The sequence below is a fragment of the Cydia fagiglandana genome, chromosome 12 (assembly GCF_963556715.1).
Source record: "Cydia fagiglandana chromosome 12, ilCydFagi1.1, whole genome shotgun sequence".
In the NCBI taxonomy this organism is placed as follows: Eukaryota; Metazoa; Arthropoda; class Insecta; order Lepidoptera; family Tortricidae; genus Cydia; species Cydia fagiglandana.
This window is the reverse complement of record NC_085943.1, coordinates 9,925,804-9,953,761: the sequence shown is the minus strand read 5'-3', so window position 1 is coordinate 9,953,761 and position 27,958 is coordinate 9,925,804. Positions and strand designations below refer to the sequence as shown.

General features: G+C 35.9%; 1 protein-coding gene across 1 annotated transcript in view; it reads left to right on the top strand.

Annotated features, from left to right (window-relative positions):
* Window positions 1-27,958, top strand: part of LOC134669548 (mucin-2) — a 99,707-nt gene that overhangs the window by 48,156 nt on the left and 23,593 nt on the right. The window lies entirely within an intron of this gene.

Below are 27,958 nucleotides of genomic sequence, written 5' to 3'. Positions count from 1 at the left end.
AATAATTAATTACCTAATACGTCACATACCTATGACATGACATGAACAAACAAGGAAAGCTATATATAAAAAGTGATTTTTCTCTGTCTTCTCACAAAGGAAAGCTTTGACAGTTTAAATTCCTCAAAGAAGGTCCGTAGTTAACACTAAACTCGAAACAGCACCTTTAAAAAAACATTAGGGGTCACTGACCTGTCCCAGTAAATTGAGGTAGTGTGTGTGAGCTGCGTTTGTGTGTGAAATGGGGTAATTTGACAGAATCTGAAAATTTACCCTCCTCGACGCCCTCTTAATGCTTTGCTTACGGTAAAGCAATGTCTGTTTATTGCATCATAAAGTAAAGTAGGTTTTGTCTTAGTGGTGTTATGAGTATCTCCTTGAATAAATAAAATGAGACTCTGTTAGGTAGCATAGGAGATAATTACATTAGTGATCATAATCAATAATATCATTTTGATCAGCTGTGATTGTATTTGACTTTGATAAGATAGGATATATGAGATGTTAACGGTAAACGATAAATCTGGAGGCCTAGCCAAGATGACAATCGTTGATAAAAAAGAAAAAGTGTATCGGGATGACAGAAGCAACGAAAAGTCACTGGATCATTTCCATACATTATTTCACTTTCGATTGACGTTTTCTATCAATGATTGTCACTTGGCTAGGCCCCCTCGCATTTAAAGTCATAGAAAGCTAAAGTAGACTACGAATTCATGAAACTAATAAAATGGTATATCACGAAACCCCCACAAAATCGAACTCGAGGGTCGGGGCAAACCACGACGGCGTTGGCGAGATGATCTCGACGCCTTTGACAAGAACTGGTGGGAGACGGGTCAAGACCGGGATACGTGGAAAGGGGGGAGGGAGGCCTTTAACCAGCAGTGGGACACTCTACGCTCATAAAAACAATCATATCACAAGATTTGATGAAATTACAAAGTAGGCAGTGTTGCCAACTTGGCATAAATGATGCCAGATCTGGCATATTTTCACTGGCTTTGGCACCAAAATTTCCCATTTAGCATCTAGCATATTTTTTAGCATAGTTTAGTGTCTCAAGTTTGCACCAACTTGGCAGCAACAATATGCGCCATTGCCTTATGTGGTTCATATTTTCGTATGAATTATGACTTTTGTGCACGGATGGACTATATAAAGTTGGTCAAGCAGATCTTGTCAGTAGAAAAAGGCGACAAATTTGAAAAATGTATGTTTTAAGTGTCCAATTTCAAGTGACATTTTAGCATTTGTTTTAGCATATTTCTAAAAACTTTAGCATAATCTAGACATTAGTCTAGCATTTTTTCAAAATCCGAGTTGGCAACACTGAAAGTAGGATCCTTCAACAAGTTTACGTCTATTTAATCGATGAAGTGTCGACTAAGCGTTAAGCCGACCACTGACTAACAGTCCGCCGGACGATATCGGCCGGCCAGTTGTTCGGAACTGTCAAATTTTTGTTTTAACTGACAGGCCGATATCGTCCGGCGGCCTGTTAGTCAGTGGTCGGCTTTAGGTCGTCAAATTTATTATTGACGGACTAAATGTAACGTGTGGTCGACATAAGCTATGTGGGTTATGCAGGTTTCTTATTGAACGTACGCAATTGTAGAATAATTAGAGAGGAATGCAAAAGAAATGCTTTATATAACCGGAAGTGATCTGATTAAATATAATAAGCATTATAAAATTTGACTAATTGCTCTAAGCATGTATGGATGTTAATGATCTCGTTATCAAATAACTAAAGCTGACCATAATGAAGAACGCTTTTGAGTTTTCGACGCATTCTACGTTTTGCGAGGTAGGGGCGAGTTCTGTTCACGTGGTTCACAATAGGATACTAAAATTATTTATATTTAATTTATCTATTTTAGCAAATGATAGTAATAAAACTATTAAATTAATCAAAATTGCTGATGTCAGTTTTGAGGCTCTAAACGTCTACGATGCGTTTAAGTTTCAAAAATTATGTTAGGAGTATCAATTATATGCCATCGCATCAATATCTGATAATAATTAGATTCTGGAAAAATCGAGAGAACTCGTCAAATATTAGTTTTAAAGTAACATGTGGTCTCATAGTCTGGAGGGGGCTTAATGATAAGTCGTGAAATGTTGTGGTCTCATAAATGCGACATTTGATAAAGCAAAACTGCTTATGAATAGGTACCGTAAAATGATGGCATACAGTTTTGCGACGTCGTTTCTTACTCGTATTCTGTTAAAGATTACGATGTGTTCCAATCTATTCGTTTGTGTTCCTATATTTAGAATCTAGTGCATCTAGCCAGTGAAATCTGTTACAGATAGCAAGCAGGCTAATAGGAGCAGGATCACACAAAGCGTTACATTAGCATGCGAGCAAAACAACTGTCAGATAATGCTCACAAAGGGGCATTGTTGCGTCTAGATTCGGAATCGGAAATGTGGAACGATACGGTACTTAATATGTAGTTCGTAAGTCACATTAAACGACTACTAAGAAAAATTTAAATGGTATACTAATATACTCCGCCTGGTACTCTCTTCCCGTCTTTTCTAGGTCATCTGACTGACACAAGCCTACGTCATCATGCGACAGCGCTATATATAGCGGCCATGTTATTGTGACGTAGGCTTGTGTCACTCTGGGAAGAGAAGACCATGTTTTATTAGACTATGCTATAAACTGAAATAAATGTCATAAACTAAGAAAAAGTGACCAAGGCCTCTAGAGCCTCAGGCTGGAATCGAACCAGCGTCCTCTGCTATCGCGGCACGTGCCTGAACTAAATTAACTAATTATATTTATTAGACGGGAGTCCGCTGGATGCGGGCGGCGCAAGACCGGTCATTATGGTCTTTGGGGGAGGCCTACGTCCAGCAGTGGACGGCCTCTGGCTAATATGATGATGATGATGATGATGATTTATTAGACTATGAGAAGAGAGGTTATTGTTATTACAGACTATAATATTTAGTATCGTGTGTTTCACGGTAGCGTCTAACGAGGCGATTTTTCCGAGGCATCTTAGAAGGTTTTTTTCACGAAATAACTTAGTTCGGTTAAAGTATATTATAAAGTTTTGCTTGGTTTTTGTTGCATTGCGATGTTCTTCGTTTTAATACCAATCGGATATAGTGTAAAATTGTCGCTATAATTCAATTTTCTATTAGAACTGACACAGTAATTACCTACTTGGGTATGAATTTATTATTGAAATCACTATTTTATACCTGGGTGAACTACTCTCCATTTAATCTCGGAAAGTTCGGAAATCATTTCGGTTGTCATTTATTACATTTTATCCTATCAGTAAAATAGATAAAAATGTCAAAGTACACTTAGCTTATTGTTGAACGCTTACAGCGAGCAACTAGGCATATTTAACTATCGACTTTTACGATCAAATTGCTTAATAACTACAGTGTCTTTTACTATCCCCCCCCCCTAATAAGTCATAAACCTCCTGCTACATTGGAATACCAAACAAACATGTCATTCGCACGGCTGTACAGTCATTTAGATTCTAAATGACTGTACTGCCGTGTTCTAACTTTTAGAACACCAGACAGTTAGTCCCATTATACCATATCGTTGTCATTTATCTAAACAGAGTATAATTGCTATTGCTTACCGAGCGCAAGCTTATACGAACTAAGTATTTAACCGTTAGCTTACCTGTCTCACCTATCTGGAATGAAATTCGAAATATCAACTTATTTGTCGTATATACTGTGCGTATTTAACCAACGTGCGTATGTACAACGCACAACAGAGAACTTTTCACTAGGAATTATTTAGAGATATTGTCAGAAAGGTAAGCGATAACCTCATGTCACTCATAGAACAGGAAAGTGGATGAGAAACAAATTACATTATGGATCAATTTTGAAGTGCCTCTAATAGGTACATTACATTAGTTGTTGTCAATGCGGTTTATGCTGCCTATAACTAGATTAATAGATGACGGTATATCGTTTAGGAAATGATTACTGGATCGATCCTAACGGTATCGGTAAAAGACTAGATATTAAATATAGACCTCCTTAATTGAGATAGGTCGGGATAAGTCATAGTCATTTTACATTTGACCACAAAACGAGACCGAGAGAGAGAGAACGAGAAATTATCTTATCTCACACTAATCTTCCCAGTTAAGTGGTAGGACTCGTTAGTAATATTATTTTTATTTATCTTGACGGCCCTAATTTGTAACGTAACAATTGAACCTTTAAGCAGGTCAAAAGATGAGCTCGGCCGTTGATCTTAATTCACAAAACGAATCTATCAACTACAGCGCGTAACTGCCCAATCGTAGGCGCTCCTAACTTTTAATAGTCGTATCGACGGTTTTAACTTGGATTGCGCAAACTTGTTACATGGCCGGGAAGTTGTGAGAAAAAGGCAAATGGTTTGGTTAAGGTTTGTTATGTAACAGATATAAGGTATTTAAAATATTTAAATGAATGACACGAACATGACGATAACCATTGGTATAGTTGAATTTTTTAAGCTGATCGTTAAGGACTATGAGAGATTGTAGTTCTAAACGGCCAGCTTAAAAAAATGTCAACTAAATGGTATTTATTGTTTTTGCGACCCGTGACTTCACAACTCTACGGTCGGTGCCACAACAAATCTTAGACTCCGTGGGCGAATGTAAATTATAAACGTTATATTTTCATAGAAAGGCATTGATTTCTTTGCAAATGCCATACAGTGCAGAGTTAGCTTGGTCCGACTCTAGGTTATTGTGGCACCGACCGACTGCCGATGAATTAGCGTATTATTGTTTTGCGCCAAGTGTTTTGTTTAAAAAGTTTTAGTGTACAATAGGTTATCGCGTTCATCCTATAACAAAAGATTTCGTCGGTAAACATTACGTATTCATTAATCCTATAACTATACTAAATTTTGCATCATATCTGTATTTGTAACCATATTAGTAGTATTATTAATATAGTTCGACATGTCAACAAACGCTGTTCTCGCGTAGACAGTGAAATCATACGTTGTTATGCCTTCCTAATATGGATGCAGTGGGAAGTGAGAATTGGCTAACAATAACACAGCACAAAACTAACAAACGCGCCATATATTTACATTACATTTATGACTCTGCTATTATAAAAAACCGGGCAAGTGCGAGTCGGACTCGCGCACGAAGGGTTCCGTACCATAATGCAAAAAAAAACAAAAAAAGCAAAAAAAAACGGTCACCCATCCAAGTACTCCCGACGTTGCTTAACTTTGGTCAAAAATCACGTTTGTTGTATGGGAGCCCCATTTAAATCTTTATTTTATTCTGTTTTTAGTATTTGTTGTTATAGCGGCAACAGAAATACATCATCTGTGAAAATTTCAACAGACTAGCTATCACGGTTCGTGAGATACAGCCTGGTGACAGACCGACGGACGGACGGACAGCGAAGTCTTAGTAATAGGGTTCCGTTTTACCCTTTGGGTACGGAACCCTAAAAAGATGCATGTAAGTTTGACAGGACTAATACCGAAAATTCTTTGAAAAATCAAAATTAAAAAAAAAAATATTTGGATTACAACATTTCACAATTATATAGTTATGCTTGATGGAAACTCTTAGTAGGTATTGTAAATACTTGTGACAGAAGACCCCGCTACTTCTAAGATACTTGCTTAGAGAGGGAGTTAAATGAAAATTAATAACTTTGGTATGTTAAGTATTTATTACCTACCTGTCGAGTTTATAGATAGCTATAATAGTATTTTATGCAACAGTTTTATAAGAGGGGTCAAAAAATGTGAGTGGCGTGGGTAACAATGTGAGCCGAAGGCGAACATTGTTAATAAATACGCCATGAGCATTTTTTGACTACTTATACAACGTTGCATACAATGCTTTTTCTATGAGTAGGCAATATTAAATAAAATACAAAAAATTATAAACAAAATTTTATTTATGAAAATGTCAATGTAAGTTTTGGATAGTAGGTATTACCTACTATTATGTAGCTCTTGTCTGCGACAAGCACCCATAATACCAAATATTACTGCAACCTGTAACAAGAAAAAGGAGAATTAAATAATATTCCGTTTCAATGCAAAAATATAAAATGTACATAAATATAGCTCGTTGTACTGTGTACCCTAAAATTGTGTATCAAAATTTTTTATAACATATACCAACCTTGCTTAAAAGATAGATCCGATCTGATCCGGTGCTTCCAATTAGTCTTTGAAAATACACCAAAGACGTTTTCAGAGAATGACGAAGTTTTGTGCTCCAATCTCCACGCCATGCACTTCTCATAAGATTTGTCGTATAGATGCTGAGATTTAGTACTTAGGCAACAAATTTTCGGTCGCTGCTTGTGCTGCAGCGGATATTTCTTCAGGTGTAGAAACAATGTAGTCCTCTTTGTCCATTTTCAACACTTTTTATGAACGCAAAACAAATAGTAACGCAAAGAACTCAAAGAACAAGAAATTACCGGGAAAGGCGGGAAACGAGAAACAAACGAGTAATATCTATGGTTATTTTTTTTAAAGCCGTTACACACTACCGCACCGCACCAGGGTCGTGGTGCTGTAGGGTATAAAAGTATTTTTTATTATGTTGGTAGCAATGAACTCAGTACAAATTTGTTTCTTTTTTAATAAAAACCGTATGCATTCAATCGTTTGTCACGTTGGTAGCAATGTACCGGTATGTGGCACCTGCTACCCTGCACTAGCTTACCGTATCGTAATGTGTCTAAAACGACACAAGTGCTTTTTTGGGCAATAGACTATAGACTTTTAAGGAGTATTAATAATGTATGCCCTTATATGTTCGTTCGTGACTATGTAAATGACAGATAAAAGTACCCGAGTAGAAAAAACATTTATCAAAGTTAAGGGTGGCAGTGGAACTTGGGATCGACTACGCTTAACTTTTGCGATGATGTGACAACTGCAGTATTTGTGAATGACACCAAAATTACGACAATAAAGCGAGCCTAGGGAAGACAAACATTGATTTTATTAGTAGCTAGAGTCGGACCAAGATAACTCTGCATTAGAATTACAATGACTAAGTGTGGCAACAATATGACGTTTATAATGACACAAAGTGAGAGTTGTTAGTTAGCTTAGACGGACTCTACAAAACAATGGCACCATCTAGTTCTGTTGTCAAACTTGGGGACCATTTTTGTAATAGTAAAAGCTTTATTGATAACAACAAAGAAAGAAAAAACCAAACATAATAAAACTTAAAAATCTACAGATAAAAAATTCGGTCCAGATTGCCGTCAACGGGCAAGGTGCCCAGAAGGCTGGCCGTATTGCGCCGCTGTATGGCGATACTAATACGCTGGGCAAAATAGTGGCCAGCGGCCAGCCCTCTGGGCACCAGAAGCCTCTATTAGGCGCGCCAACAAGTCTTTGTACAGTCGACGCGCATTTGGCCCCCATAGAACCAAAGATTCGACACCAAACGCCGCAAACATGTAGCTGCTTCCCAGAGCGGCATATTTGTGGCGCTTGGTTTTTGGTTAGACTTTATACCTCGTTGTTCAGTATCCATCTATCATCTAATCTGTATAAAATCAATTTAGAGTACAAGGTTCGAGTACTTCTCACAGGGGAAAGCACGGCAAGGAATAGTCTAATAAGGAAGTGACGATTGTAGACGCTTGCGCAAGCGGGTCATCCAATTCAGTGCCCGTGACTTCGCTCCAATTATTGTGTTCTTACAATCATAACTAAATCAATGATTTGCTATGATACTGACTTAATCCCTTAGATGTTTAGTAAATAAAAGTACCTAAAGGTAAAATAGAACAATTATAACAATATAGTCGTATAGCAGGTATTGTGAGTATTCAAAGGGGAATCGCATAGTGGGTATTCAATTGAATGCCCGTGACTGCGCTCCACTTATTTAATTGTGTTTGTATTGTGTCTGTGTCTGTTGTGTTGATATGTGGTAGCCGAGGAGATTAAAAGTGATAACTTAAGCGACAAAGAAATACAGGCCTATTCGGATTTCGAGATAATCACAAGATCTAGTGACGATTTAGAGATCAACTAGATCTACAGTAGATATCGACTAGCTTTATTTATTTATTATAAAGCTTTTTATTTATTTATTATTTATTTATTTAGATATCGACTAGATGTGACTTGGATATCTAAGTCATAACTTGACGAAATCGTTCAAGAGGACCTCCAGAATCGCGGAAACGTCAAATTTGACATATCTATCTTACAAATATCTTTAAATTATCCATATCGTAACTTGTTGAAGTCTAGTACAAATCTAATTCATTTTCCGATAGATTTTGATCTAAAATAGATTTTGTTGTTATAAACCGACCAATTGGCCGGTGTAACATATAGGTATACAGTGTGGAAAGATAAGTCGGGCCTTGGAGGGAAACTACCTTAAATCCTTAAGTTGGCTCATTTTACTTAAAGGAGACATTCCTTTATTTTTAAAAAGAATCAAAACTGCATTTAAAGATTTTTTAAAATTCTCTTCTCTCGGGAAACGAACCGAGTAAAACTTCCAAAAAATAAATACTTGCTATTTTTTTGTACTAGTCAATACAGTTAATGTTAATGATAACATTTCTCCAAGAAACATTAGGTCTTACACTCGTCTGTCGTACAAAATATCCATAAAATCGAATATTTAGTACTCAAGAATATTTTTAGACAAGCGAAATTGAAGAAAAAAAGAAAAATTTTTGAATGCAATTTTTTTTTAAATAAAGGAATGTCTTCTTTAAGTAAAATAAGCCAACTTAAGGATTTAAGGTAGTTTCCCTCCAGGGCCCGACTTATCTTTCCACACTGTATATGTAGTCCCAATTTTTGTGCAAGTAAGTAACAAAAAAATTTGTTACTGATATGCAAAAATTCCTTTTAGTAGGAATATTACTGAGGTACTTTTTCAAGGAAAACATGGTCACGAAACTTGCATATAGGTACGTAATTCAATCTTAGCGTTTTCCCGATTGCATGGAGCACGAGGTCCGTTTTGAGAGCCTAATCCCAAGATGTGGCCAAGATAGCAGTTTTTACGGAAGCATCAGTCTGCATAAGATAAGAAAGCGAGGGATATAAGTCTTATAACCAGAGCTCGGCAGGGGCGAGCCATTTTGACGTCACTTATGTCAAGTGTAGATATTAATATAGATACACCTTAGAAAGAAATATAAACTTTATTAATTATAATTGAACTAAAATGACAATGTCTTATGTACAAATAAACTTTAATAGTAGCATATGGATGGATATACATATAATTTGGTGAAGTTTACTAAAAAAGCTACGTAAAGATCGTAGCGGAAAGGCAGCCTAAATAAAATAATTTCTTTAGTTATTAAATTACACCACATATACCATCGAATGACAAGGCATGTCCATATTGTGCAAACTCTGAAAACAGCTCACCCCCGCCGAGCTCTGCTTATAACTGTATGCCTGTTACAAAAAAATATAATGAGCCATATTTAAGCGCCATGCCTCATTAATATCTCCAAAAATAGATATTTTTCAATTGTTATCATTAGACACAGCTCTGTGCTTACAATAGACATCCCAAATGACTAGAAACCAGCACATAAATTGTCGTGACGTCACCAAACTTTAGTTGTGGCTTGGTTGCGGCGACTAAAATTCTTTGCATTGTTATTGTTAGTTCCGGTGGATATATTTTGTAGTCATTACCGTACCTACAACTTTCAATTTTTATCTTCTTTTACTTAACTAGCTTAGGGATTGTGCACAAATCACGCGAGGTTCGATGGGGGGAGGGGGGGTCACGAAAAACTCACGATAGATCACGTTGGGGGAGGGGGGGTATAAGGAAACCTCACGTGTATTTTTCTACAGTAAACGAAACTAAGAAAAAAAACCTACCACATGAGTAGATACTTTTTCTCGGTTTTGTTAAACATAAATCTTCACTCTGCACTTCAAAATAGCGAGACTATTTAACGAAAATAGAAAAATAAACAATATTTTCCAAGTACATTTCTAACTATTTATCTTAAAATTAGGTCGAATGAAAAAATTCAAAAAAATACACGTGAGGTTGCGTGGGGGGAGGGGGGTAGCCAAAAACCTCACCAAATATCACCAAGGGGAGGGGGGGTCAAAAAGTAGCCGAAAATACCTCGCGTGATTTGCGCACAACCCCTTACCACCTAGCTAACCTAATGTAACTAACCGAATGTGCCAAATCCGATGCTTAAATTAATGTCAATTTTTTTACTGGTATAAAATTCTGTAATTTATACCTTATACTAAAAATTTTAAGGATTGCCATGTTGTAAATCAGTATCTAGGTATCTGTAACGCACGCGAGAGGGCCATGATAATTGTATTTCTATTATTTTTGTTGTCTCTGACGCATTGAAGCTGTCATGTATGTCTCTGTTAGGTTAAAGCCCTTTAATGCAGTTGCTGATCTTGAATTCGTGCGATAATATTTAAGGTGACAGTCCATTTCCAATCTCAGCTCTGCACTACTGTTCATTTTACTATGGAAATTGACAGTAACAGCGACGCGTTCAGTACCAGTAGTGCAGCTGCGGTTAGAAATGGAATGTTACCCTAAGTCTAAGAACTCAATTGGAATACATGATAAAATATGAATATTTTCATAGAAAAGTAACTAAAATATTATACGAGGTAGGTAAACCAGAAACGCATCTATTGGTAATTATTTAGATCGTTTCGCCCTTTCTTCACGGGCTCTAATTATTGGAGCACCGAATTGTGGTCTCGCTTATTTACCTGACGGGCGTGATAATGACAGCGTCTGTTTCTTTCAATCGCGCGGTTATCGCGCGGTGTTAAAAAGTGACGTTAATTTTATCACGTGGATGATGCCATCCATTTGCAGTACCGGCAAACCGCGGAAAGTTACGCTTTATTGAGATTTAATATTACTTTCCCTTGTTTGTTTAGATAAAAGTAGCGATAATATTTGGGACATGGTCACGCTGATGTTTGAGAATTATTTCTTTATTATACCGCGGTGTTGTTCTTTGAAATTTATATGCGGTGAGACCGTTTTTTTGTGAACTAGGTTTTTATAATAACAGCCTAGTATAAAGATAAATTATTTGAATGAGCATAAAGCTCCCTTAGTGTAAATCTTAAATATATGTATAAATACCTTATGTACAGAGCTCGGCAGGGGTGAGCCATTTTGACGTCACTTATGTCAAATGTAGATATTAATATAGATACACCTTAGAAAGAAATATTAAAATAAAACTTTATTAATTATAATTAAACTAAAATGACAATGCCTTATGTACCAATAAACTTTAATAGTAGCATATGGATAGATATACATATTATTTGAAGGGGTAAACCTCTTCAAATAATGTGTAGGTATATCCATCCAAAATAAAAAAGCTTGCTATAAAATTCATTGGTTTTAATGGCGACGTAAAGATCGTAGCGGAAAGGCAGCCTAAATAAAATAATTTCTTTAGTTATTAAATTACACCACATATACTATCGAATGACAAGGCATGTCCATGTTGTGCAAACTCTGAAAACAGCTCACCCCCGCCGAGCTCTGCTTATGTACCTATATAAATACCTATATCCTTAATAAGGTGTTCTTTAAAGGTCTAAGAGAAAATAAAGATTACAAACAAAAAAAAAGTGTTCATTTTAAATTAGTTAAGGAACAAAAGATGTAAAAAAGATAAGTCATAAATGTAAATCGATGTCATAAATGTTCGAAAAATGGAATCTTGAGCGATGCGAGGGTTTCAAAGCACGAGCGGTTAAACAAAATTTGCCCCCGAGTGAAACACAAAATTTTTCACCACACCAAACCGAAGCAAATATTAAATGTAAAATATCAAACAAAATCAAACCAAATCAAATCCAAATGAATGTTATTAAATATTTATCATCCAAAATCAACAAAAGATGTAAAAAAGATAAGTCATAAATGTAAATCGATGTCATAAATGTTCGAAAAATGGAATCTTGAGCGATGCGAGGGTTTCAAAGCACGAGCGGTTAAACAAAATTTGCCCCCGAGTGAAACACAAAATTTTTCACCACACCAAACCGAAGCAAATATTAAATGTAAAATATCAAACAAAATCAAACCAAATCAAATCCAAATGAATGTTATTAAATATTTATCATCCAAAATCAACAAAAGATGTAAAAAAGATAAGTCATAAATTTAATTATAACGTTTCAAAGAACGAAAGACTGGTTGGTTCCAAAAAACCATTCTTAGCAGTTTTAAAAACGCAATAGATCGTACAGTCAGCTACAGAGAAAAGGTACCCCCCCTGCATAGAAGTTTTTATGCAAAGGTGCTAATGTAAGCTATAGTTCGTTTTTTTAGCATTAGAAAGAACTCCACAGAAGCAAGCGTGCAGTTTTTATCAGGCTCTTTAATTGTTAATAATTATTGAATTATCTAACGTAGCATGGTCAATACATATAATTTTCTTCAAATTATTACCGCTAAAAGTGCCGAATTTGGAACCACAAGCTTACTTCTGCGAAGTTCTTTCTAATGCTAAAAAAAAACGAACTATAATACCTAGTATTGTTGACGGAGTAGGTCTGTATTTTGTTTGTTTTCTATTTACAAAACAGTCATCGGGATTATCCGACATTTAGCCCTGATAAAATAACTTACAATGTAAAAGCACTGATATTGAATCACCCGATTCAACATATTGTGACGTAGAAAGTCTGGTGTAACGCGAGAGCTATCCGCCCCCGGCCATCTGACGGACGTCGCGATTACATTCCCACTAATTACGTTATCACACTGATTACTGATGTGCCGTAAGAAAGTTTCCAATATTGCGAATTACCAAATTTCCACGTGAAAAATTTCAGAAGCTTCTCATAATTTTGTATGGAGATATACATTTTCCAGTTCCAAAAACCAAAATCCTTTATTCATGGCAGATTTTCTCAAAATATCCGACATTTTCAACTTTTTGAAAACTTTCTGCCTAAGTTAAATGCGCTTAGGTTGAAGAATAGGTCTATCCATGTATCAAAATCTGGGGTCAAAAATCGACTAGGTATACCACCAATAACAAAAAAAGCTCATATAACTCCTTCGTAGTACGAAGTTCGTACCAATCACTACTAGACCCGGGACTACTAGGAAAGCACACTTTTGAGTTCCAGAACAAAGAATTCCATGAGTTACTTATGGGAATTTAGTTCAATCTCATTTGATAATATCCTTATCTGTAGGTTTTTGGCAAATATCAGATAGATTAGCCCTACCCAGGACCCCTATTCGACAAGCGACGTTTGACGTATCGTGTTGATCTTCCGTTGATGTGGGAAAAATCATGAGTTCTCGAATACGTACAATGTCAAAATTTTACATTAACAATCCACAGTTAGGGTGACAAGCAAACCAAACCGAACCACCCTTAGTTTAGAGTGGAGTTTTGGTTGTACCAAATGATATTATCCACCGTTTGATGGAATCAACACTCAGTATGCAATAAAATCAACTGTTGATTTGACGTGGATGCGAAATCTGACAGTTGTACATGTCGAATTTGGCCCCAGCTCTCAATTGTCAACAAACAGCGCATTCGATCGTCCCTTTTCTATATTAAATTAAAACATATTTATACCCGGGTCTATCGCGAATTTATTTGTTACATTTATTTCCGACATCGTCATCACCACGAACAGTGAATCCTGTGTCGAAGCTACAAAAATAAAGGTAATAACAAAATAATCGCGATAGACCCGGGTAGAAATATGTTTTGATGTGTTCAAAATGCGAAAGTTTTATATGTTCCCGTTTCTAGTTAAGTAAAAAGAAAATAAAGTTTTCCGGACGAAACTTGTACGCGTCAGTTATCGGGAAAGAAACTATAGTACCTAACCTTCCACCCCAGAGGGGACCTAAAACCCTTGTTATGCGAGCAGTATGTAATTATGTATCTTAATAATTGGTCTAAGACCTAGCTACGGAAATAGGTTTGCAATTTGATTATGATTATGATTTATAGAGCAACGAAATCCCTCTAGTTAGTGTGCCATACTATCATTATTAATTAATCCGGGCACCTGGCAGCTGTTCAGCGGTGGGTGTGAGAGGTGTCAAATAAATTGAAGGTACAATTTATAGAATCTCCGTTAGGGTGGTTCAAAAAACATTTTTTTTTATTTTCCGACGGGCCACCCCCTTATTTTGTTACACTTATTATGCTGATAAAATATACCAAGTTTCGTAATTTTATCTCAACTACAAGGGGGTGCTCAACCACTTTGAAAATTTTGTATGTTGTATGAAAACAAAAAAAAACAAGTATTTATTATTCAGAATTTTATTTAAGTATCTGTTTTCACATTATTTGCACATATGATTTATAAGTTTTTAAGTAGAAAAACATTTTTATTTCTATTTTTTATAATTTTTCAAAAGTAAGATTTTTAAAATTTCACCTAAAAAAATCATTAAAAATAGAAATAAAAATGGTTTTTCACCAAATAACTTTTAAATCACACTTTCAAATAATGTGAAAACTACTACGTACATAAAACTCAAAAAAATAATAACTTGATTTTTTTGAATTTCATACAACTTTGAAAAATTTCAAAGTGTTTGAGCACCCCCTTGTAGTTGAGATAAGATTACAAAACTTGGCATATTTAGTCAACAGAACAAGTGTAACAAAATGAGAGGGTGCCGCTTCTTCTAGCTAGAGTTTGAATTTTTCCCATACAAAGGTGAACCACCCTAATCTCCGTCTAAATGTTTTCCTTCACCAGAGAGCTGATTTTTATACGTAAATTCTGAGAAATTCATTAGTATGAGCCTTTCGTACCTACGCCGCTCGTAAACTTCGTCTACCGCTTCATCCAATGATAATCAAATGTGACGTCCCACGGTCAAAGGTACCTTATGGCGGGTATGGAGTTATGCATACCCCAGTAATCTACAATAAATAAGCTATCGATAACACAAAAGATCAACCTCCTAAGTTGCGTAGTTACAGAGATATGATTTTTTGAAAATAATGTTGTGAATTGAGCAACTTTACGATAGAGAAGTTTTAAGTTTAGCCGCCTAAAAAACTATGCTCCTGAAGTAAGTTACATAGTTGACTACAAATAATAATACCTTATATATCTGAGATTAAAAAAATGTTGCGACTTGTTCTGTAATGCAAATAGAAACCTTTGATATCGACTGATTTATATGTATACTAACCAATCTCTTGAAAATAAAGTTTTATTTCATTTTCACGATTGATTGCAATGAGCTCTCAAGATTTAAATTTTATCTATTAGAAAACGACACTGAGAGACAGTTTAAGCAAAAAACAATACCGATTTAGAGGTAAAAATTTATTTTTTAACTTTTTCATATAAAATCAGAAAATTGAATATTTTTACTTTTAATGTAACACACAATCAATTTTTCTGAGCACATATGAAAGAAATTCTGTCATTCAAATGAAATAAATCCTAAAACCCCAACTAAATACTATATTTAACCCCTTATGCCACTTTAAACTTACATAACAATAACAGTATTTGCTCCATACATTTACGAAAAGGTATCTTATGGAAATAAATCTCATAATACATCACTACAAAACATCAATCACATTGAAGTTTATCTTTTATGAATAGAAAATATTAATTTACATTAAACTGCCACAAATTTAATTAGTTCTTCGTCATAATAATCATAAAAAAGACCAATAATTTGTATGTAATGAAAAGGTACCTTGTGGTTAAGTTACATGATGAGGCATGATGATGATGGAACAGTTAGGATAAACTAATAATATTTTGGGGTAAAGATGGTATAAATCGTCTATTTCTTATCAATAATATATTTTGGTTGCCATTGAAGACAAGCGGCATTGAGGTTCAATGACCTCAGATATTCCATAAGGTAATGCGTCGGGTATTGGCATTTTTCAGCAAACCAATGGCTGATTTATTGCATGCGACCAAACCAAATGAAGATTATTCTAGTTAAGAAATACTTGACGAGAGTAACTTTGGTATAATAGCAGGCTACTTGGATTTGTAATGTCGGTCAATGTACGGTTATAATATTTGCTAGGCGCCCCAACCAGAACTGAAATTATCAAATTAGTTTTGCGGAATGCTAATACAGTTCTCTACCAAACTTCTTTTCCCGTATTGACTAGTTTTTTTGGGAATTTTCAACCTTTTTTCCATAAGGTACCTTTTGTACTAAACTCTGAGACGACATTACTAGGCTTATAACTAACTTATAACAAAAATAAAAACAGGTAAACAAACGTTACGCATTAAGGTTTCAGATCACACAATAAAAAAAATTTGAGCATTTTTTCACCTCTTTACAAAACATTTCATATCTCCGAAACTAGAAACCCTCATAAGGTACCTTTTCCCGTGGAACGTCACAAATAATGAAAGTATTAAATAATACATAATATACATAAACATTTACTACCCACGCTAATTAAGTTTATCCATCACATTACACGAATTCAATTATATTGCAACTCCCTTCGAGTGTAAATAGCCTTCAGTTTCGCTAGATGTTTGAACATCTTTTGGCCAACGAAAGTGAAAATGATATCATAAGTAATTTGGAGGAACTGGACCGAATCTGACAACCCAAAAGGTGATATATACGTTACACATAAAACGCGTATAGGCCTTTTTGAATGGCCTTACTTATTACGAGTATTTACATTCGCGATGTTATGAAATGTGTAGTAAAAAAGGTTCTTTATTTGGTATGCGCATAAACTCAGTCCGTCTGAATAACTGCAGAATAACTTAAAATAATAAAACATATATGCGTAAAAAATACTCAAAGATCTTTCCACAGTCATTATGCGCCTAATTATAGCCCCAAAAAGTGAAAAGAATTCGTCATGAATGTTTATTTGTTTAAAGTTGTTTACGAAAACGCAATCGTTCCTGCAATGTTGCCATCCGCAAAAACATCAGAATTTCAACCAATTTCGTTCGGCCCAGCGGGAAACTTTTTAATTCACTCTCTGACCATGGCGATGCACTGCAATGCCACCGAGATTGAAATGGGTTATTTATACCAGAGACGAGTAAATAACATAGACTTGTAGTTTCCATACATCGCGGATTACAGGTGCGTAGAAATAGAAACCCAACGGGACAACCACGGCGATTTGCGAGTATCATGAGTTGGGTATAGAGTATCAAAACGTATTATTTGAGAATTTGTTCCGAACCTTATTTTAGGAGACATTTACGTAGAGCCGGCAGTAGATTTTGATGATATTGTAATAGAAGTACCAAATAAAATAACCGATAATGCCATAAAAATATTTTAAATAAATAATGAATAATGGTAATTCTATGGCTGGTTTTAAATCTATCAAAGTAACCCCAAATTTTCCAAAGTCACCCCGTCCTACGGTATTGAAAAACTGTTTGAGACTGACTAGTTATGTATGTCCAGTAACGTCTCGGGACAAGGTGTAGCTAGTTTCAATTCTTAGTTACCTTACTACTCGTACTTAGACTAGGTAAGTACATACAAATAGATAGGGTATTTCGCCAGTAACTGGCCACCTGTTGGCAATTCATTTTTAGTTTAGGGTGGCCAGTTACTTTACTGGCGAATTACCCTACATTATAATTGTTATATTTAACGGTCTATTTTTCACTGGTCCCTGTTTGTACGTTTACACCACTATACCGTTGTCGGAGCATGTGTCCATGACTGTGAAATTGCGAATGTTCTGCCAGCCCATCGACACTCCATACTTTGATAAATTATGAAAGCCCTTGTTACCAACATTGAGGCATAGAAATAATCTTATCGAATTAAAATGACTGCTGTTGCATTTTGGTGGCACATACCATACTTGTTTTTAACATAGACGTATTATACTTACTTTTCTTTAGGTTGGTATGATTGGTAGTAAAACGTCAAACGTCATTTGAATTGTCGTGAACGTGGAAATACGTGGTTATTTTTTATTGTAATTGGTAAAATAACTTTAGCTGTTATTTAAATGGGGGCCAAATCTTTAAGGAAATGTGAAGTTTGTAGTGGGTGTGTAAGAAGACTAACTACTGACGCATTTTTGGCCAAATTTCCAACTTGATCCGAACAGGTCGGTAAACTGATGTTTGTATGCAATATTTTCATTTTTTACTTTGAGTCGTTAACAGTTACTAATTTAATTAGTTTTAGTCATGTACAATCCATGATTAAAACGAAAATATTTTGTGAATAAAGTATTTTTAAGTAAAAAACTAAGTAACCTATGACACGAATAGTGTACGACCAATTTTATCGATAATCTCTTTATTTCAGATGTCGATTATGGGCAAAGCTGAGGAAAAGGAAATGAGGATTTGGCGTATTTATTTACCTATTCAAAAGCTGAATGGAAACAAGTTCATTTGTGGAAATCATTCTCCATCCAGTGCCTTCAATAAAAAGGGACCAGATTAAAAAAGAATGCGCGCGAATTCAGCATATTGTAATATGCCTACTTGAATAATAAACTATGTTATTTTTATCATGTAAAATAAAATTGTTTATATATATATAATGTTCTTTTATTTTATTAATAGGTAGTACAGTAGGTAAATACAGCAGCACGTATCGCACATTTATCGATATCGATAAACAGTAGGTACTGGAAGTGTCGAGCCCTAGCGTTGTTTTTTTTTGTGTTGGTAGTATTGTGTGGTTTTTCTTTTTTTAACAATGATGGCCTGGATGCGAGATCTTTAAGCCTGTATTTGGTGTGTTGGGATATGTACGTTCATAATTCGGTTCGAGGATTGTTCGAGAGTGCCGACTCTTAAAACGTAGTGATTATATGCTCTTTGTGTTCTGCTACGGGACAAACGTCAAATAACTGAAGTGATTTTTTTTTCGGTTGATGACATTGGTACGGTTTGTTATTCGGCCAGTTATGACGCTTATCTTTTAATAGGATTTTATTATTTACTCTGGCATAGACCGTGTCAGTAGGAAAGACGCCAAATTTAAAAAAAAGTAAGCGCGAAGAGTTGACTTCCCATAGAAAATTGGAATTTCGCGCATTTTTCTACTGACGAGTTTGGGTGGGTTACAGTATAGTAACAATCGTCTTAATTAGGTATATAATGCGGTCATAACACAGGCAAAACTTTTTTTTAAATAGGTAACTCTAATATCGTATTTATAGCCTCTTCTTGACTAACATAAAGCCAATTATTGCCACTGCTGTTGTTATATCACTAAAGGGGAGGAAAAATAAGGACCAAAAGTGACATTCCATTTCCAACTGCAGCTGCAATACTGTTCATTTTCTATGGAAATTGACAATGACAGCGACGCGTTTCCATAGTAAAATGAACAGTATTGCAGCTGCAGTTGGAAATGGAATGTCACTCTAAGTTTGATCAAAGTAATGTGAATTACATAGAGTTAGACCAAGAAAAGTCTGCTGCGATTTTGATAGCCCACGCAGTGCAAGTGTTATTTAAAACGTCAAACGTCTCTGAAATTATGACGTATAAATAACACTTGCACTGCGTGGACTATCAAAATCGCTGCATACTTTTCTTGGTTTAACTCTAAGCGCATTTTATCATGGAAATTGACAGTAACATCGATTGTCGGTACCAAAGTAAGTGACATACATAGGAACATAACATATACAATACAACCTATTCCGGATCTTAAAGTAAGGTTAGCAGAGGCGTTGCATCAGCCTCGGTATAAGGGCATGTGTACAAACTGCGCGTGCGCCGCCGCCGTGCATAACTACAAAATCGTGAACACTGGAAATTATACTTATTTTCTCCACGCATAAAGCAACGATGTATGTGAAACATGATATCAACATGAAAGACTATGTAAACTTATGTGACGAAAACGACAGTCAGACGGATACAAGGCGAAAAAATCAAAGATACATGAAAATATACGGGTAGTAAAAATACACGACTCGTGTAAAACATACGCGTGATAAAGATATAGGTACGTGTTTAGTTATATTTTGGTTGTAGTTTACTTTTAGTTTTTTCTATAAATAAAACTTGGGTTTCGTGGATTTTTTATTTTATTTATTTCATTGCATGTTTGAGAAAAGCACTATACATACCTCGGCGGGAAATGGGGTTGCCCGCGCTCAGACCTATCCGGCCTCGCTTCGCTCGGCCGTCTATATGTCTTCGGCCGGCAACCCCTTTTGTCCCGGCCTCTGTAGTAATGTACTATTATAATAAGTAGATCAGGCCCCTGTATCACGACGCTAACAATTATCATCGGGGAACATTGTAGAGATAATTTGAGTTAGGTGCCTACATTTTTTTATGGATTTATAATCTAAACTACGTTAGATTGTAAGCTAACGGTGTCATATACAGGGTGGCCAAAAACTAACTACGTTCCCGTTGCCAAGGAGGTTGTGGCATTATAACCCCGAAATCGCGAAAAACAAATTCTGCTGTTTCATACATTTTGACTGATCCATTTTCTATGGGAGGGTAAAATTTTGATTCGATTTCGGGGTGGTGTTCAGTATAATCCCAAAACCTCCCTGACAACGGGAATGCAGTTAGCCATCCTGTATAAAACATGCTAATTAAAAATAATTAAAAAGCTTTAGTCTGTGACTGTACCAATGTAGTGAGCAATGGTAGAGTCGCTCGTTAAGATTCTAGAAGCGCGACGTGCCGCGTCGTATCTACCTCAATTTAGCTTATTTCCATATCTGCTACAGTTTGATAGTATACCTAATTTCATCAATCATAAGGTTTAATTTAGAAGTATCCATAAAATCTAAATAAGGCTTTTCTTTCCTGCCTATGAAGCCGATGGTCCCGGGTTCGAATCCTGGTAAGGGCATTTATTTGTATGATGATACAGATATTTGTTCCCGAGTCATGGTTGTTTTCTATGTATTTAAGTATTTATATATTATGTATATCGTTGTCTGAGTACCCACAACACAAGCCTTCTTGAGCTTACCGTGGGGCTTAGTCAATTTGTGTAAAAAATGTCCTATAATAATTATTTATTTTATTTATTTATTTAAAAAGTAATTCTTTTGGACTTGTAAAGGTCGCGTAGGGAATAGGAATTTAGACAGTACAAATGCTGTAGTAAATGTATATTATTATTTATTTGAGAAGGTACCTATTATATGTTTGATTTTTATTGAATTGACGTTGCGATTTAAGAGTAACAATTGGAGAATTTCATCCCTTAAAGCGCATAAAATAATCAAAGTAAGTTTAGTAGGTAGTAAGTTCAAGCCACCTTGACACTTAACTGGAAGAGATCACTTAAAGGGATAAGTTCGCCTTTGTGTACATCAATTCTATTCCCTCTGTGTTATTTAGATACTAGTTTTGTGAAATAAAGTGTTTCACTACAACTTCTACTACAAACATACCTAGATAGGAAGCTTTACTTAAGATCTGTCAGCCGTATTCTAACAATGAGATACGTCAAATACGTACTAGATATTGGAACCATATGGAGTCAGTGTCGGACAAGTGTCAACATTGACGTTTCTTCAAACAAAAACTTTTGACACATGTTTGATACTGAAATATCGAATCCATATCGTTTCAATATCTAGTACTTGACGTATCTCATTGTTCGAATACGGCTGTATGCCTACTTAAAACTGGTAGGTTCGAATCCGTGACTATGATGATATTTCACATCACTACACTAAAGGGAACACAAGAGCCCTGTCACGATCTTACCTCAATACCTTTAACATAACAAAATCATCATAACAATAGTATCGTCCTTCTTCTCATATATTGCGTGGTTTGTACTAAAATTCTAATTCGTATCAAAAGTTGAAACAGCAATGGATAACGTATATTGCGACGCTATACCACGTGTGGCCTGTAATATGAGCAAAAAATTAAACTGTAGGCTGTACTCCTCATACTGACTAACATTTGTTCAGCGACTTTTAAAAATAACTTGTGGTTTGATTTTTAATACACTTTAAAGTTTCTTCTAAGACGCAATGTATTGCGAATTATGTTTTGTTTAAGGCGTGACAAGCAACGTCAATCACAATGATATGGCGTGGCCATGGCGTCCATTGATGATAATATTTATTTTGTATGAAAAATAGGGAGTCTAAATAATTCATACTTTTTAAAAGTTGTAGAACAAAAGTGTCACCGTTTGAGGAGTACAATCTATGTTTTAATTATTTGCTCATGTTACAGGCCACACCCGGTATAAGGTACTTTGGTAAAATGTTAACCAGTTCACAACTAAGTGGTCTGTAGGAACGTGTTCAGCAATTATATATTTATCTTTAATCTTAATATTGATGGATGCGTTCTTCACGATTAAAGCATCTAAGTGGTTAACTTTCGATGACTATATTTAGCTTAATGGGTGAACTAGTTGTATAAAGTACTTATAAACCTTTGTCACATGTCATATAGGTGATATAGGTACCTACTCAAGAAAAAGTTACTAAGACCTCCGGTGGCCGAAGTGATGATTGAACCAGCGTCTTCTGCCGCGAATAGGCAATAGGATTGATTCCTATTACAGATAAATGAAATTATTTCATAGCGGTCATGAAATCAAAGTTACGGATATACCTAGCAAAAATCTGATAAGCCGTGTTTTTGCATTTTAAATTGTTTGTGCTAAATTGTATCCACATTACTTAAAATCCATAAAACAAGTCGCACTAGGTAGGTAGTACTTAACATTACGATATGATACGTCAAACAAAGGGATTCTCTTGAATCGGTCCTCTGACTGGTTTAGTATTCAAACAGTGACCGATGGGCCCACGATGGTCATATCAACGTCAAGCTGATGTTTCATTTACTGTACACAATTGCCCTGCTAAGCCAAATAGCGCTAACTCAGAAGAAAATTCATTGCTGTCATAAAGTGACATTCCATTTCCAACTGCAGCTGCAATACTGTTCATTTTCTATGGCAATTGATAATGACAGCGACGCGTTTCCATAGTAAAATGAACAGTATTGCAGCTGCAGTTGGAAATGGAATGTCACTCTTATACTTCAATTTCTGTTACTGAGACTTCCATTTTCAAAATCATTTGTTTTCAAGATAGCGCTATTCGGCTTAGGAAGGTAGGTAGTTATAGGTAGTCTATAATATTGTAACATACAATCTTTTGAGAGCAGTAATTCTGGTGTTAAAGTTTTAGAACTTATAATTAAAATACATGTATTTATAAACTATAGTCGAGCCAATTGTCCAAGTCATATCCGATAAAGGCCTATTTCTGCGATGGTAGGGAAAATGACAGTTGATTTTAGCATCGCTTGCAGACGTTTCTGCTTGTTAAAAAATAAAATTAGTATGGGTAGCACATCGTAACTGGTGAATTTCCAATATGACTTGGACTTGGTTCGCTAGGGTCCCCTTGACCCATATGGTGGAAAAATTTGTTGGCTATGAATGAGGTCTTGGTGGCTCAGATGGCAGCGCGCTGGAATATCGATCCAGAGGCCTTGAATTTAAGTCTCACCCAAGACAGTAGGTAATTTTTCCACTTTTAAATTTATTCTAAGTTTATCAAAATTTAGCCAAAAAGTGGCGCTATGTATCGGAAATTATAAGACACTTTTTCTTCCTATTAGGTTCGAAAGAGCCCGTGATTCTGTGTAGAACAAACAAGTATTCAGTAAGAGTAACATACAAAGTAAAGTAGGGCACCGTATTAGGCGTAATGAAGACGAGGCCGGGACCTCTGCGCGTACGCAATTTGTACTGCTAGTTACTACGCTGTCTGACCGTGAATGCTACGTTTAAGGTGTGATTTGCTCTGTTTTTAGTGCACAACGTGCACCACCACGTTGGAAGTACTGTTAATTTATTTCGTATCTGTTTAGTGATTGGTAGCAGAAAAAAATAAAATACTATATTTGAGCGTCATAAGCTCAAACTTAAAATTTTTCGAGTGTCATGTGATTGGACAATATTTTTCTCCATAATCTATGTGAGATTCGGTTTTGAGGAAAAGTTACAACATAAGAGTGTAGCTTAAGTAATGTGCGGTGCGGTAATCTCCCTTTTTAGGGTTCCGTACCCAAAGGGTAAAACGGGACCATATTACTAAGACTTCGCTGTCCGTCCGTCCGTCCGTCCGTCCGTCCGTCTGTCACCAGGCTGTATCTCACGAAGCGTGATAGCTAGACAGTTGAAATTTTCACAGATGATGTATTTCTGTTGCCGCTATAACAACAAATACTAAAAACAGAATAAAATAAAGATTTAAATGGGGCTCCCATACAACAAACGTGATTTTTGACCAAAGTTAAGCAACGTCGGGAGTGGTCAGTACTTGTATGGGTGACCGTTTTTTTTGCTTTTTTTGTTTTTGTTTTTTTTTTGCTTTTTGGTACGGAACCCTTCGTGCGCGAGTCCGACTCGCACTTGCCCGGTTTTTGTTTATAACTTTTGGTATTTTTTGTGTGCTAATACACGCTTCGAATACATTTTTCTAGACATCATGATGAATCTAATGAGGTATCACACGTATTTTTAGGAATAGTAACTTTATTTTTCACCGATTTCAGGATCTCGAACAGACTCAATGATTCTCAAGGCCATTAAAGGGAATATTTGCCTTATTTACCTTAATAAGTATATTGGTGAGTAATTGTGCACGTGTAAAAGGGCTCACTGATTACCAGTCCGCCGGAGGATATCGGCCTGTCAGTTAAACGCAAAATTTGACAGCTCCTAACAACTGACAGGCTAACATAATAATTAATAACACTTGAAACTCTCGCGTTTTGTACACATATTTAATAATACAGTCTTAGATTAGTCTTTCCGTGGCCACAGTTAAAGCAACTTAGCTGAAACGTCGGAATTTTAGGTAAAAACAATGAAATTATATCGCGGTAGACCCGTTTGTGTAATTAAACAACTGACAGGTTGATATCGTCCGGGCAGCTGGCAATCAGTGGGCCTCTTAAAAACAGTAAAATGTCAGGAGCCCGTTGTATTACAAATTACAAGCTTTTGAGAAACGGGCCCCAGATCTCTTTAGACGTGTTCACTATGAAAAATATCTCTACATATAGAAATCGCTAATAGAAAATAACTTTCAATTTTATCTTTAACATTACAACTAGAAATAACCATTAAATAAGATTGAGCTATCGCTTTCGCCTTTTCAATTTAATCTACTACGCTTATTTAGCTCTTATCTACAGTGCCTACGTGTAGAACTGGTTCTAGGCAACCTAATTTTGTCTAGAACGGTACCTAATCGAGATTTTAGTTGCACGGTTTCTGTTACTACCTATGTCCTAGGCAAAGAAACCTTGATTAATTCAAAGTCTCTTTATCAACTAGATTTAGTATGTAAGTACATAGATGGTTTTAACAACTGTCTAATTCTATCCTGTAAAGTGGTCAAACGATTACTCAATGGTCTCAATGATTTAAAAGCTTAAAAATATACGGGTTTGTATTTAAAAGGTGACAAAAGTGATGCGACATTTTAAAAGGCTGAGTATGTAAGGCACGGTATAATCTACCCAGCACAGTTCAATTCTGGTCGTTACTATTACATACTTACATTTTACTCGAACCTATAGTTTTGTAGGCAAAGTGGCTGTTTTACTTTGTTTTAGGTTAATTTAAGAAGTTATGAAAATAATAGTCAAAGTTTCTAGGTTAACATCTAAAGGATATCCTTTTGCCCCAGCTGTAACCTACTAGGCACACATATTATCCTTCGATTACCCCAAATCTCACTACAATTTGTTTTCATCCCAATAAAAATGTAGGTATTGCAAATGCGTTTTACGAAACTTAATGCCTTTTTCTTTCGAAAGGTGGAGTACTCTTTGTTCGCACCTCTAACTTTGATAATGACCGTCTGCCATGTACCTTCAACTAGCAGTCAAGCGATAATGACCCTTAACATTTCGCACGAAGGTTCATCAATCGCAAATGTTACGATGGTAATGTAAGATTATGGTAATTTGGGCGCAAGCAGGTCACACTGAATCATAAAGTTGACATTAGGCGTGATGTTGTGAACTGAATTTGATATGATTGTTGGTTGTTGCATAGTTCGTATTTTGATGGATAAACTAGCGACATGAAATTAACGTAAACAGATGGTTTATGTTACTTAGGGCCGGTTGCACCAAGCCGTCAGTCACCGTTAAAGAGTTCGCAAAATTTTATTGTATGGGAAGTTTCATTGTTCACTGCTGAGTGACGTTAGACTAGTCCTTCAACTGTGGTTGGTGCAACCGGCCTTTAATTAAATAATCAAGGACGGGAAACATTTAAAAAAAATAGAGTTTAACTTTGCCACCTTGGGTCAAAGACTTCTTAGGCAACTATTGAAAAATCGTGAGTTCAGATAGCGAAAAAATAATCATTAATTGTACCTACAGATATAAAAGGTGATGATTACTGGTTATAATATATAACCCCCTTTTTTAACCAGCGAATTAAACGCAGCAACGATTAAAATTAATTTAAATATTTCCTTTACAATTTGATTACGTGAAATGGTTAGTAACCAATTGATAAGGCTACGGAACTGTGTTTAACTAGATATGTATTTGACAAATAAGGAAAAAAAATACCAACTAATAGAGCAAAATAGGATGGTATCACGGTACTATTAATAAAGTGCTGAAAAGCATCTCATGACCAGACATCGTAACTTTTAGGTACAGCATTTTTGGTGGTTTATTCCGTTAACACTACACCGTTAACGGAATAAACAATTTCAACCCTAATTATTAATTAGCATTAATTACGTTAATATTAACCTTAATTTACCATTTCAGTTGGAATTATCTATACCAATTCCGTTGACACCACTCCGCTGCACCAAAAATGCTGTAAAAGTTACGATGTCTGCTTCATGACTCATGACCTGAGATATGACAAAGAAAATTCGACAACAATAACTTGAACAATCCAATCGGGAAAGTAGAACAAACTTTCCATTTAATATAATGCTCTGAAGGATTACAAACTACTTCGTATAAGTGATACTGTTGTAACAGTAGTTTAAAAAGCATATTGCTTTGTTGTTTGTCCTTAGCTTGTCAGTTGCTATTACCAATTTTGTAATTTAAGCGGTTTGATGACATAGTCCGACTATACGAACATAAATAAAAGCCGTTATCTCTAATTAAATATCAAAATTGTGGAAGCATAGGACAATGTACACCTTACAATCGAATTGTTTTCTACAGCAGCGGTTCTCAAACTTTTTTGGTGACGGAACCCTTTCGGCAAGCGAAATATTTGACGGAACCCCAAATTAAAAAAATGCGTTCATCACTGTGGACCAGATATACTTATAGAAGAGCTGGTTTTTTTCTTATTATTACAAGTATATTTTCGCGGAACCCCAACAGAGGCTTTGCGGAACCCTAGGGTTCCGCGGAACAATTTTCGGAACAAGAACACACTTTGTGAATGGCTGTTCTACAGATATTAACATATTAATTAGGTGGCAATATCGCTTACATGTAACAGCTGTACCGATGTAGTGCATAATTTTCCATAATTTTTTCACGGAAACGTACGAACGTGTCTCGCTATTTCAGTCAGTTTCGGTACAAAAAGTGCTGAGGTTGACTGAAGAAGCATGACTAATAGGTACGAACGAGAAAATACGTTGGAAAACAATTCACTACATCTGTAACCACATAGGCAACAAGTAACAGAAGCATGTCGTCACGCTAATCCGCCACAGTGTCAATAAAGTCATGGGAATCGCCGCCGACGCAAACTGCACTGAGGGCCAACCGCGAACCACATTCGACGTGTTGCCTCCCTGTCACACTTACGTACGAATTTACAAGTGCGACAGAGAGGCAATAACGTCTAACTGTGTAGCTGCTGCCGATGCCGCTTGGCGATACGCGTGTCGCAACACGGAACACGGAACTAATCGAGCATGTTTTAATAGAATCGTGATTATTTTTTATCGAAGATAAGAT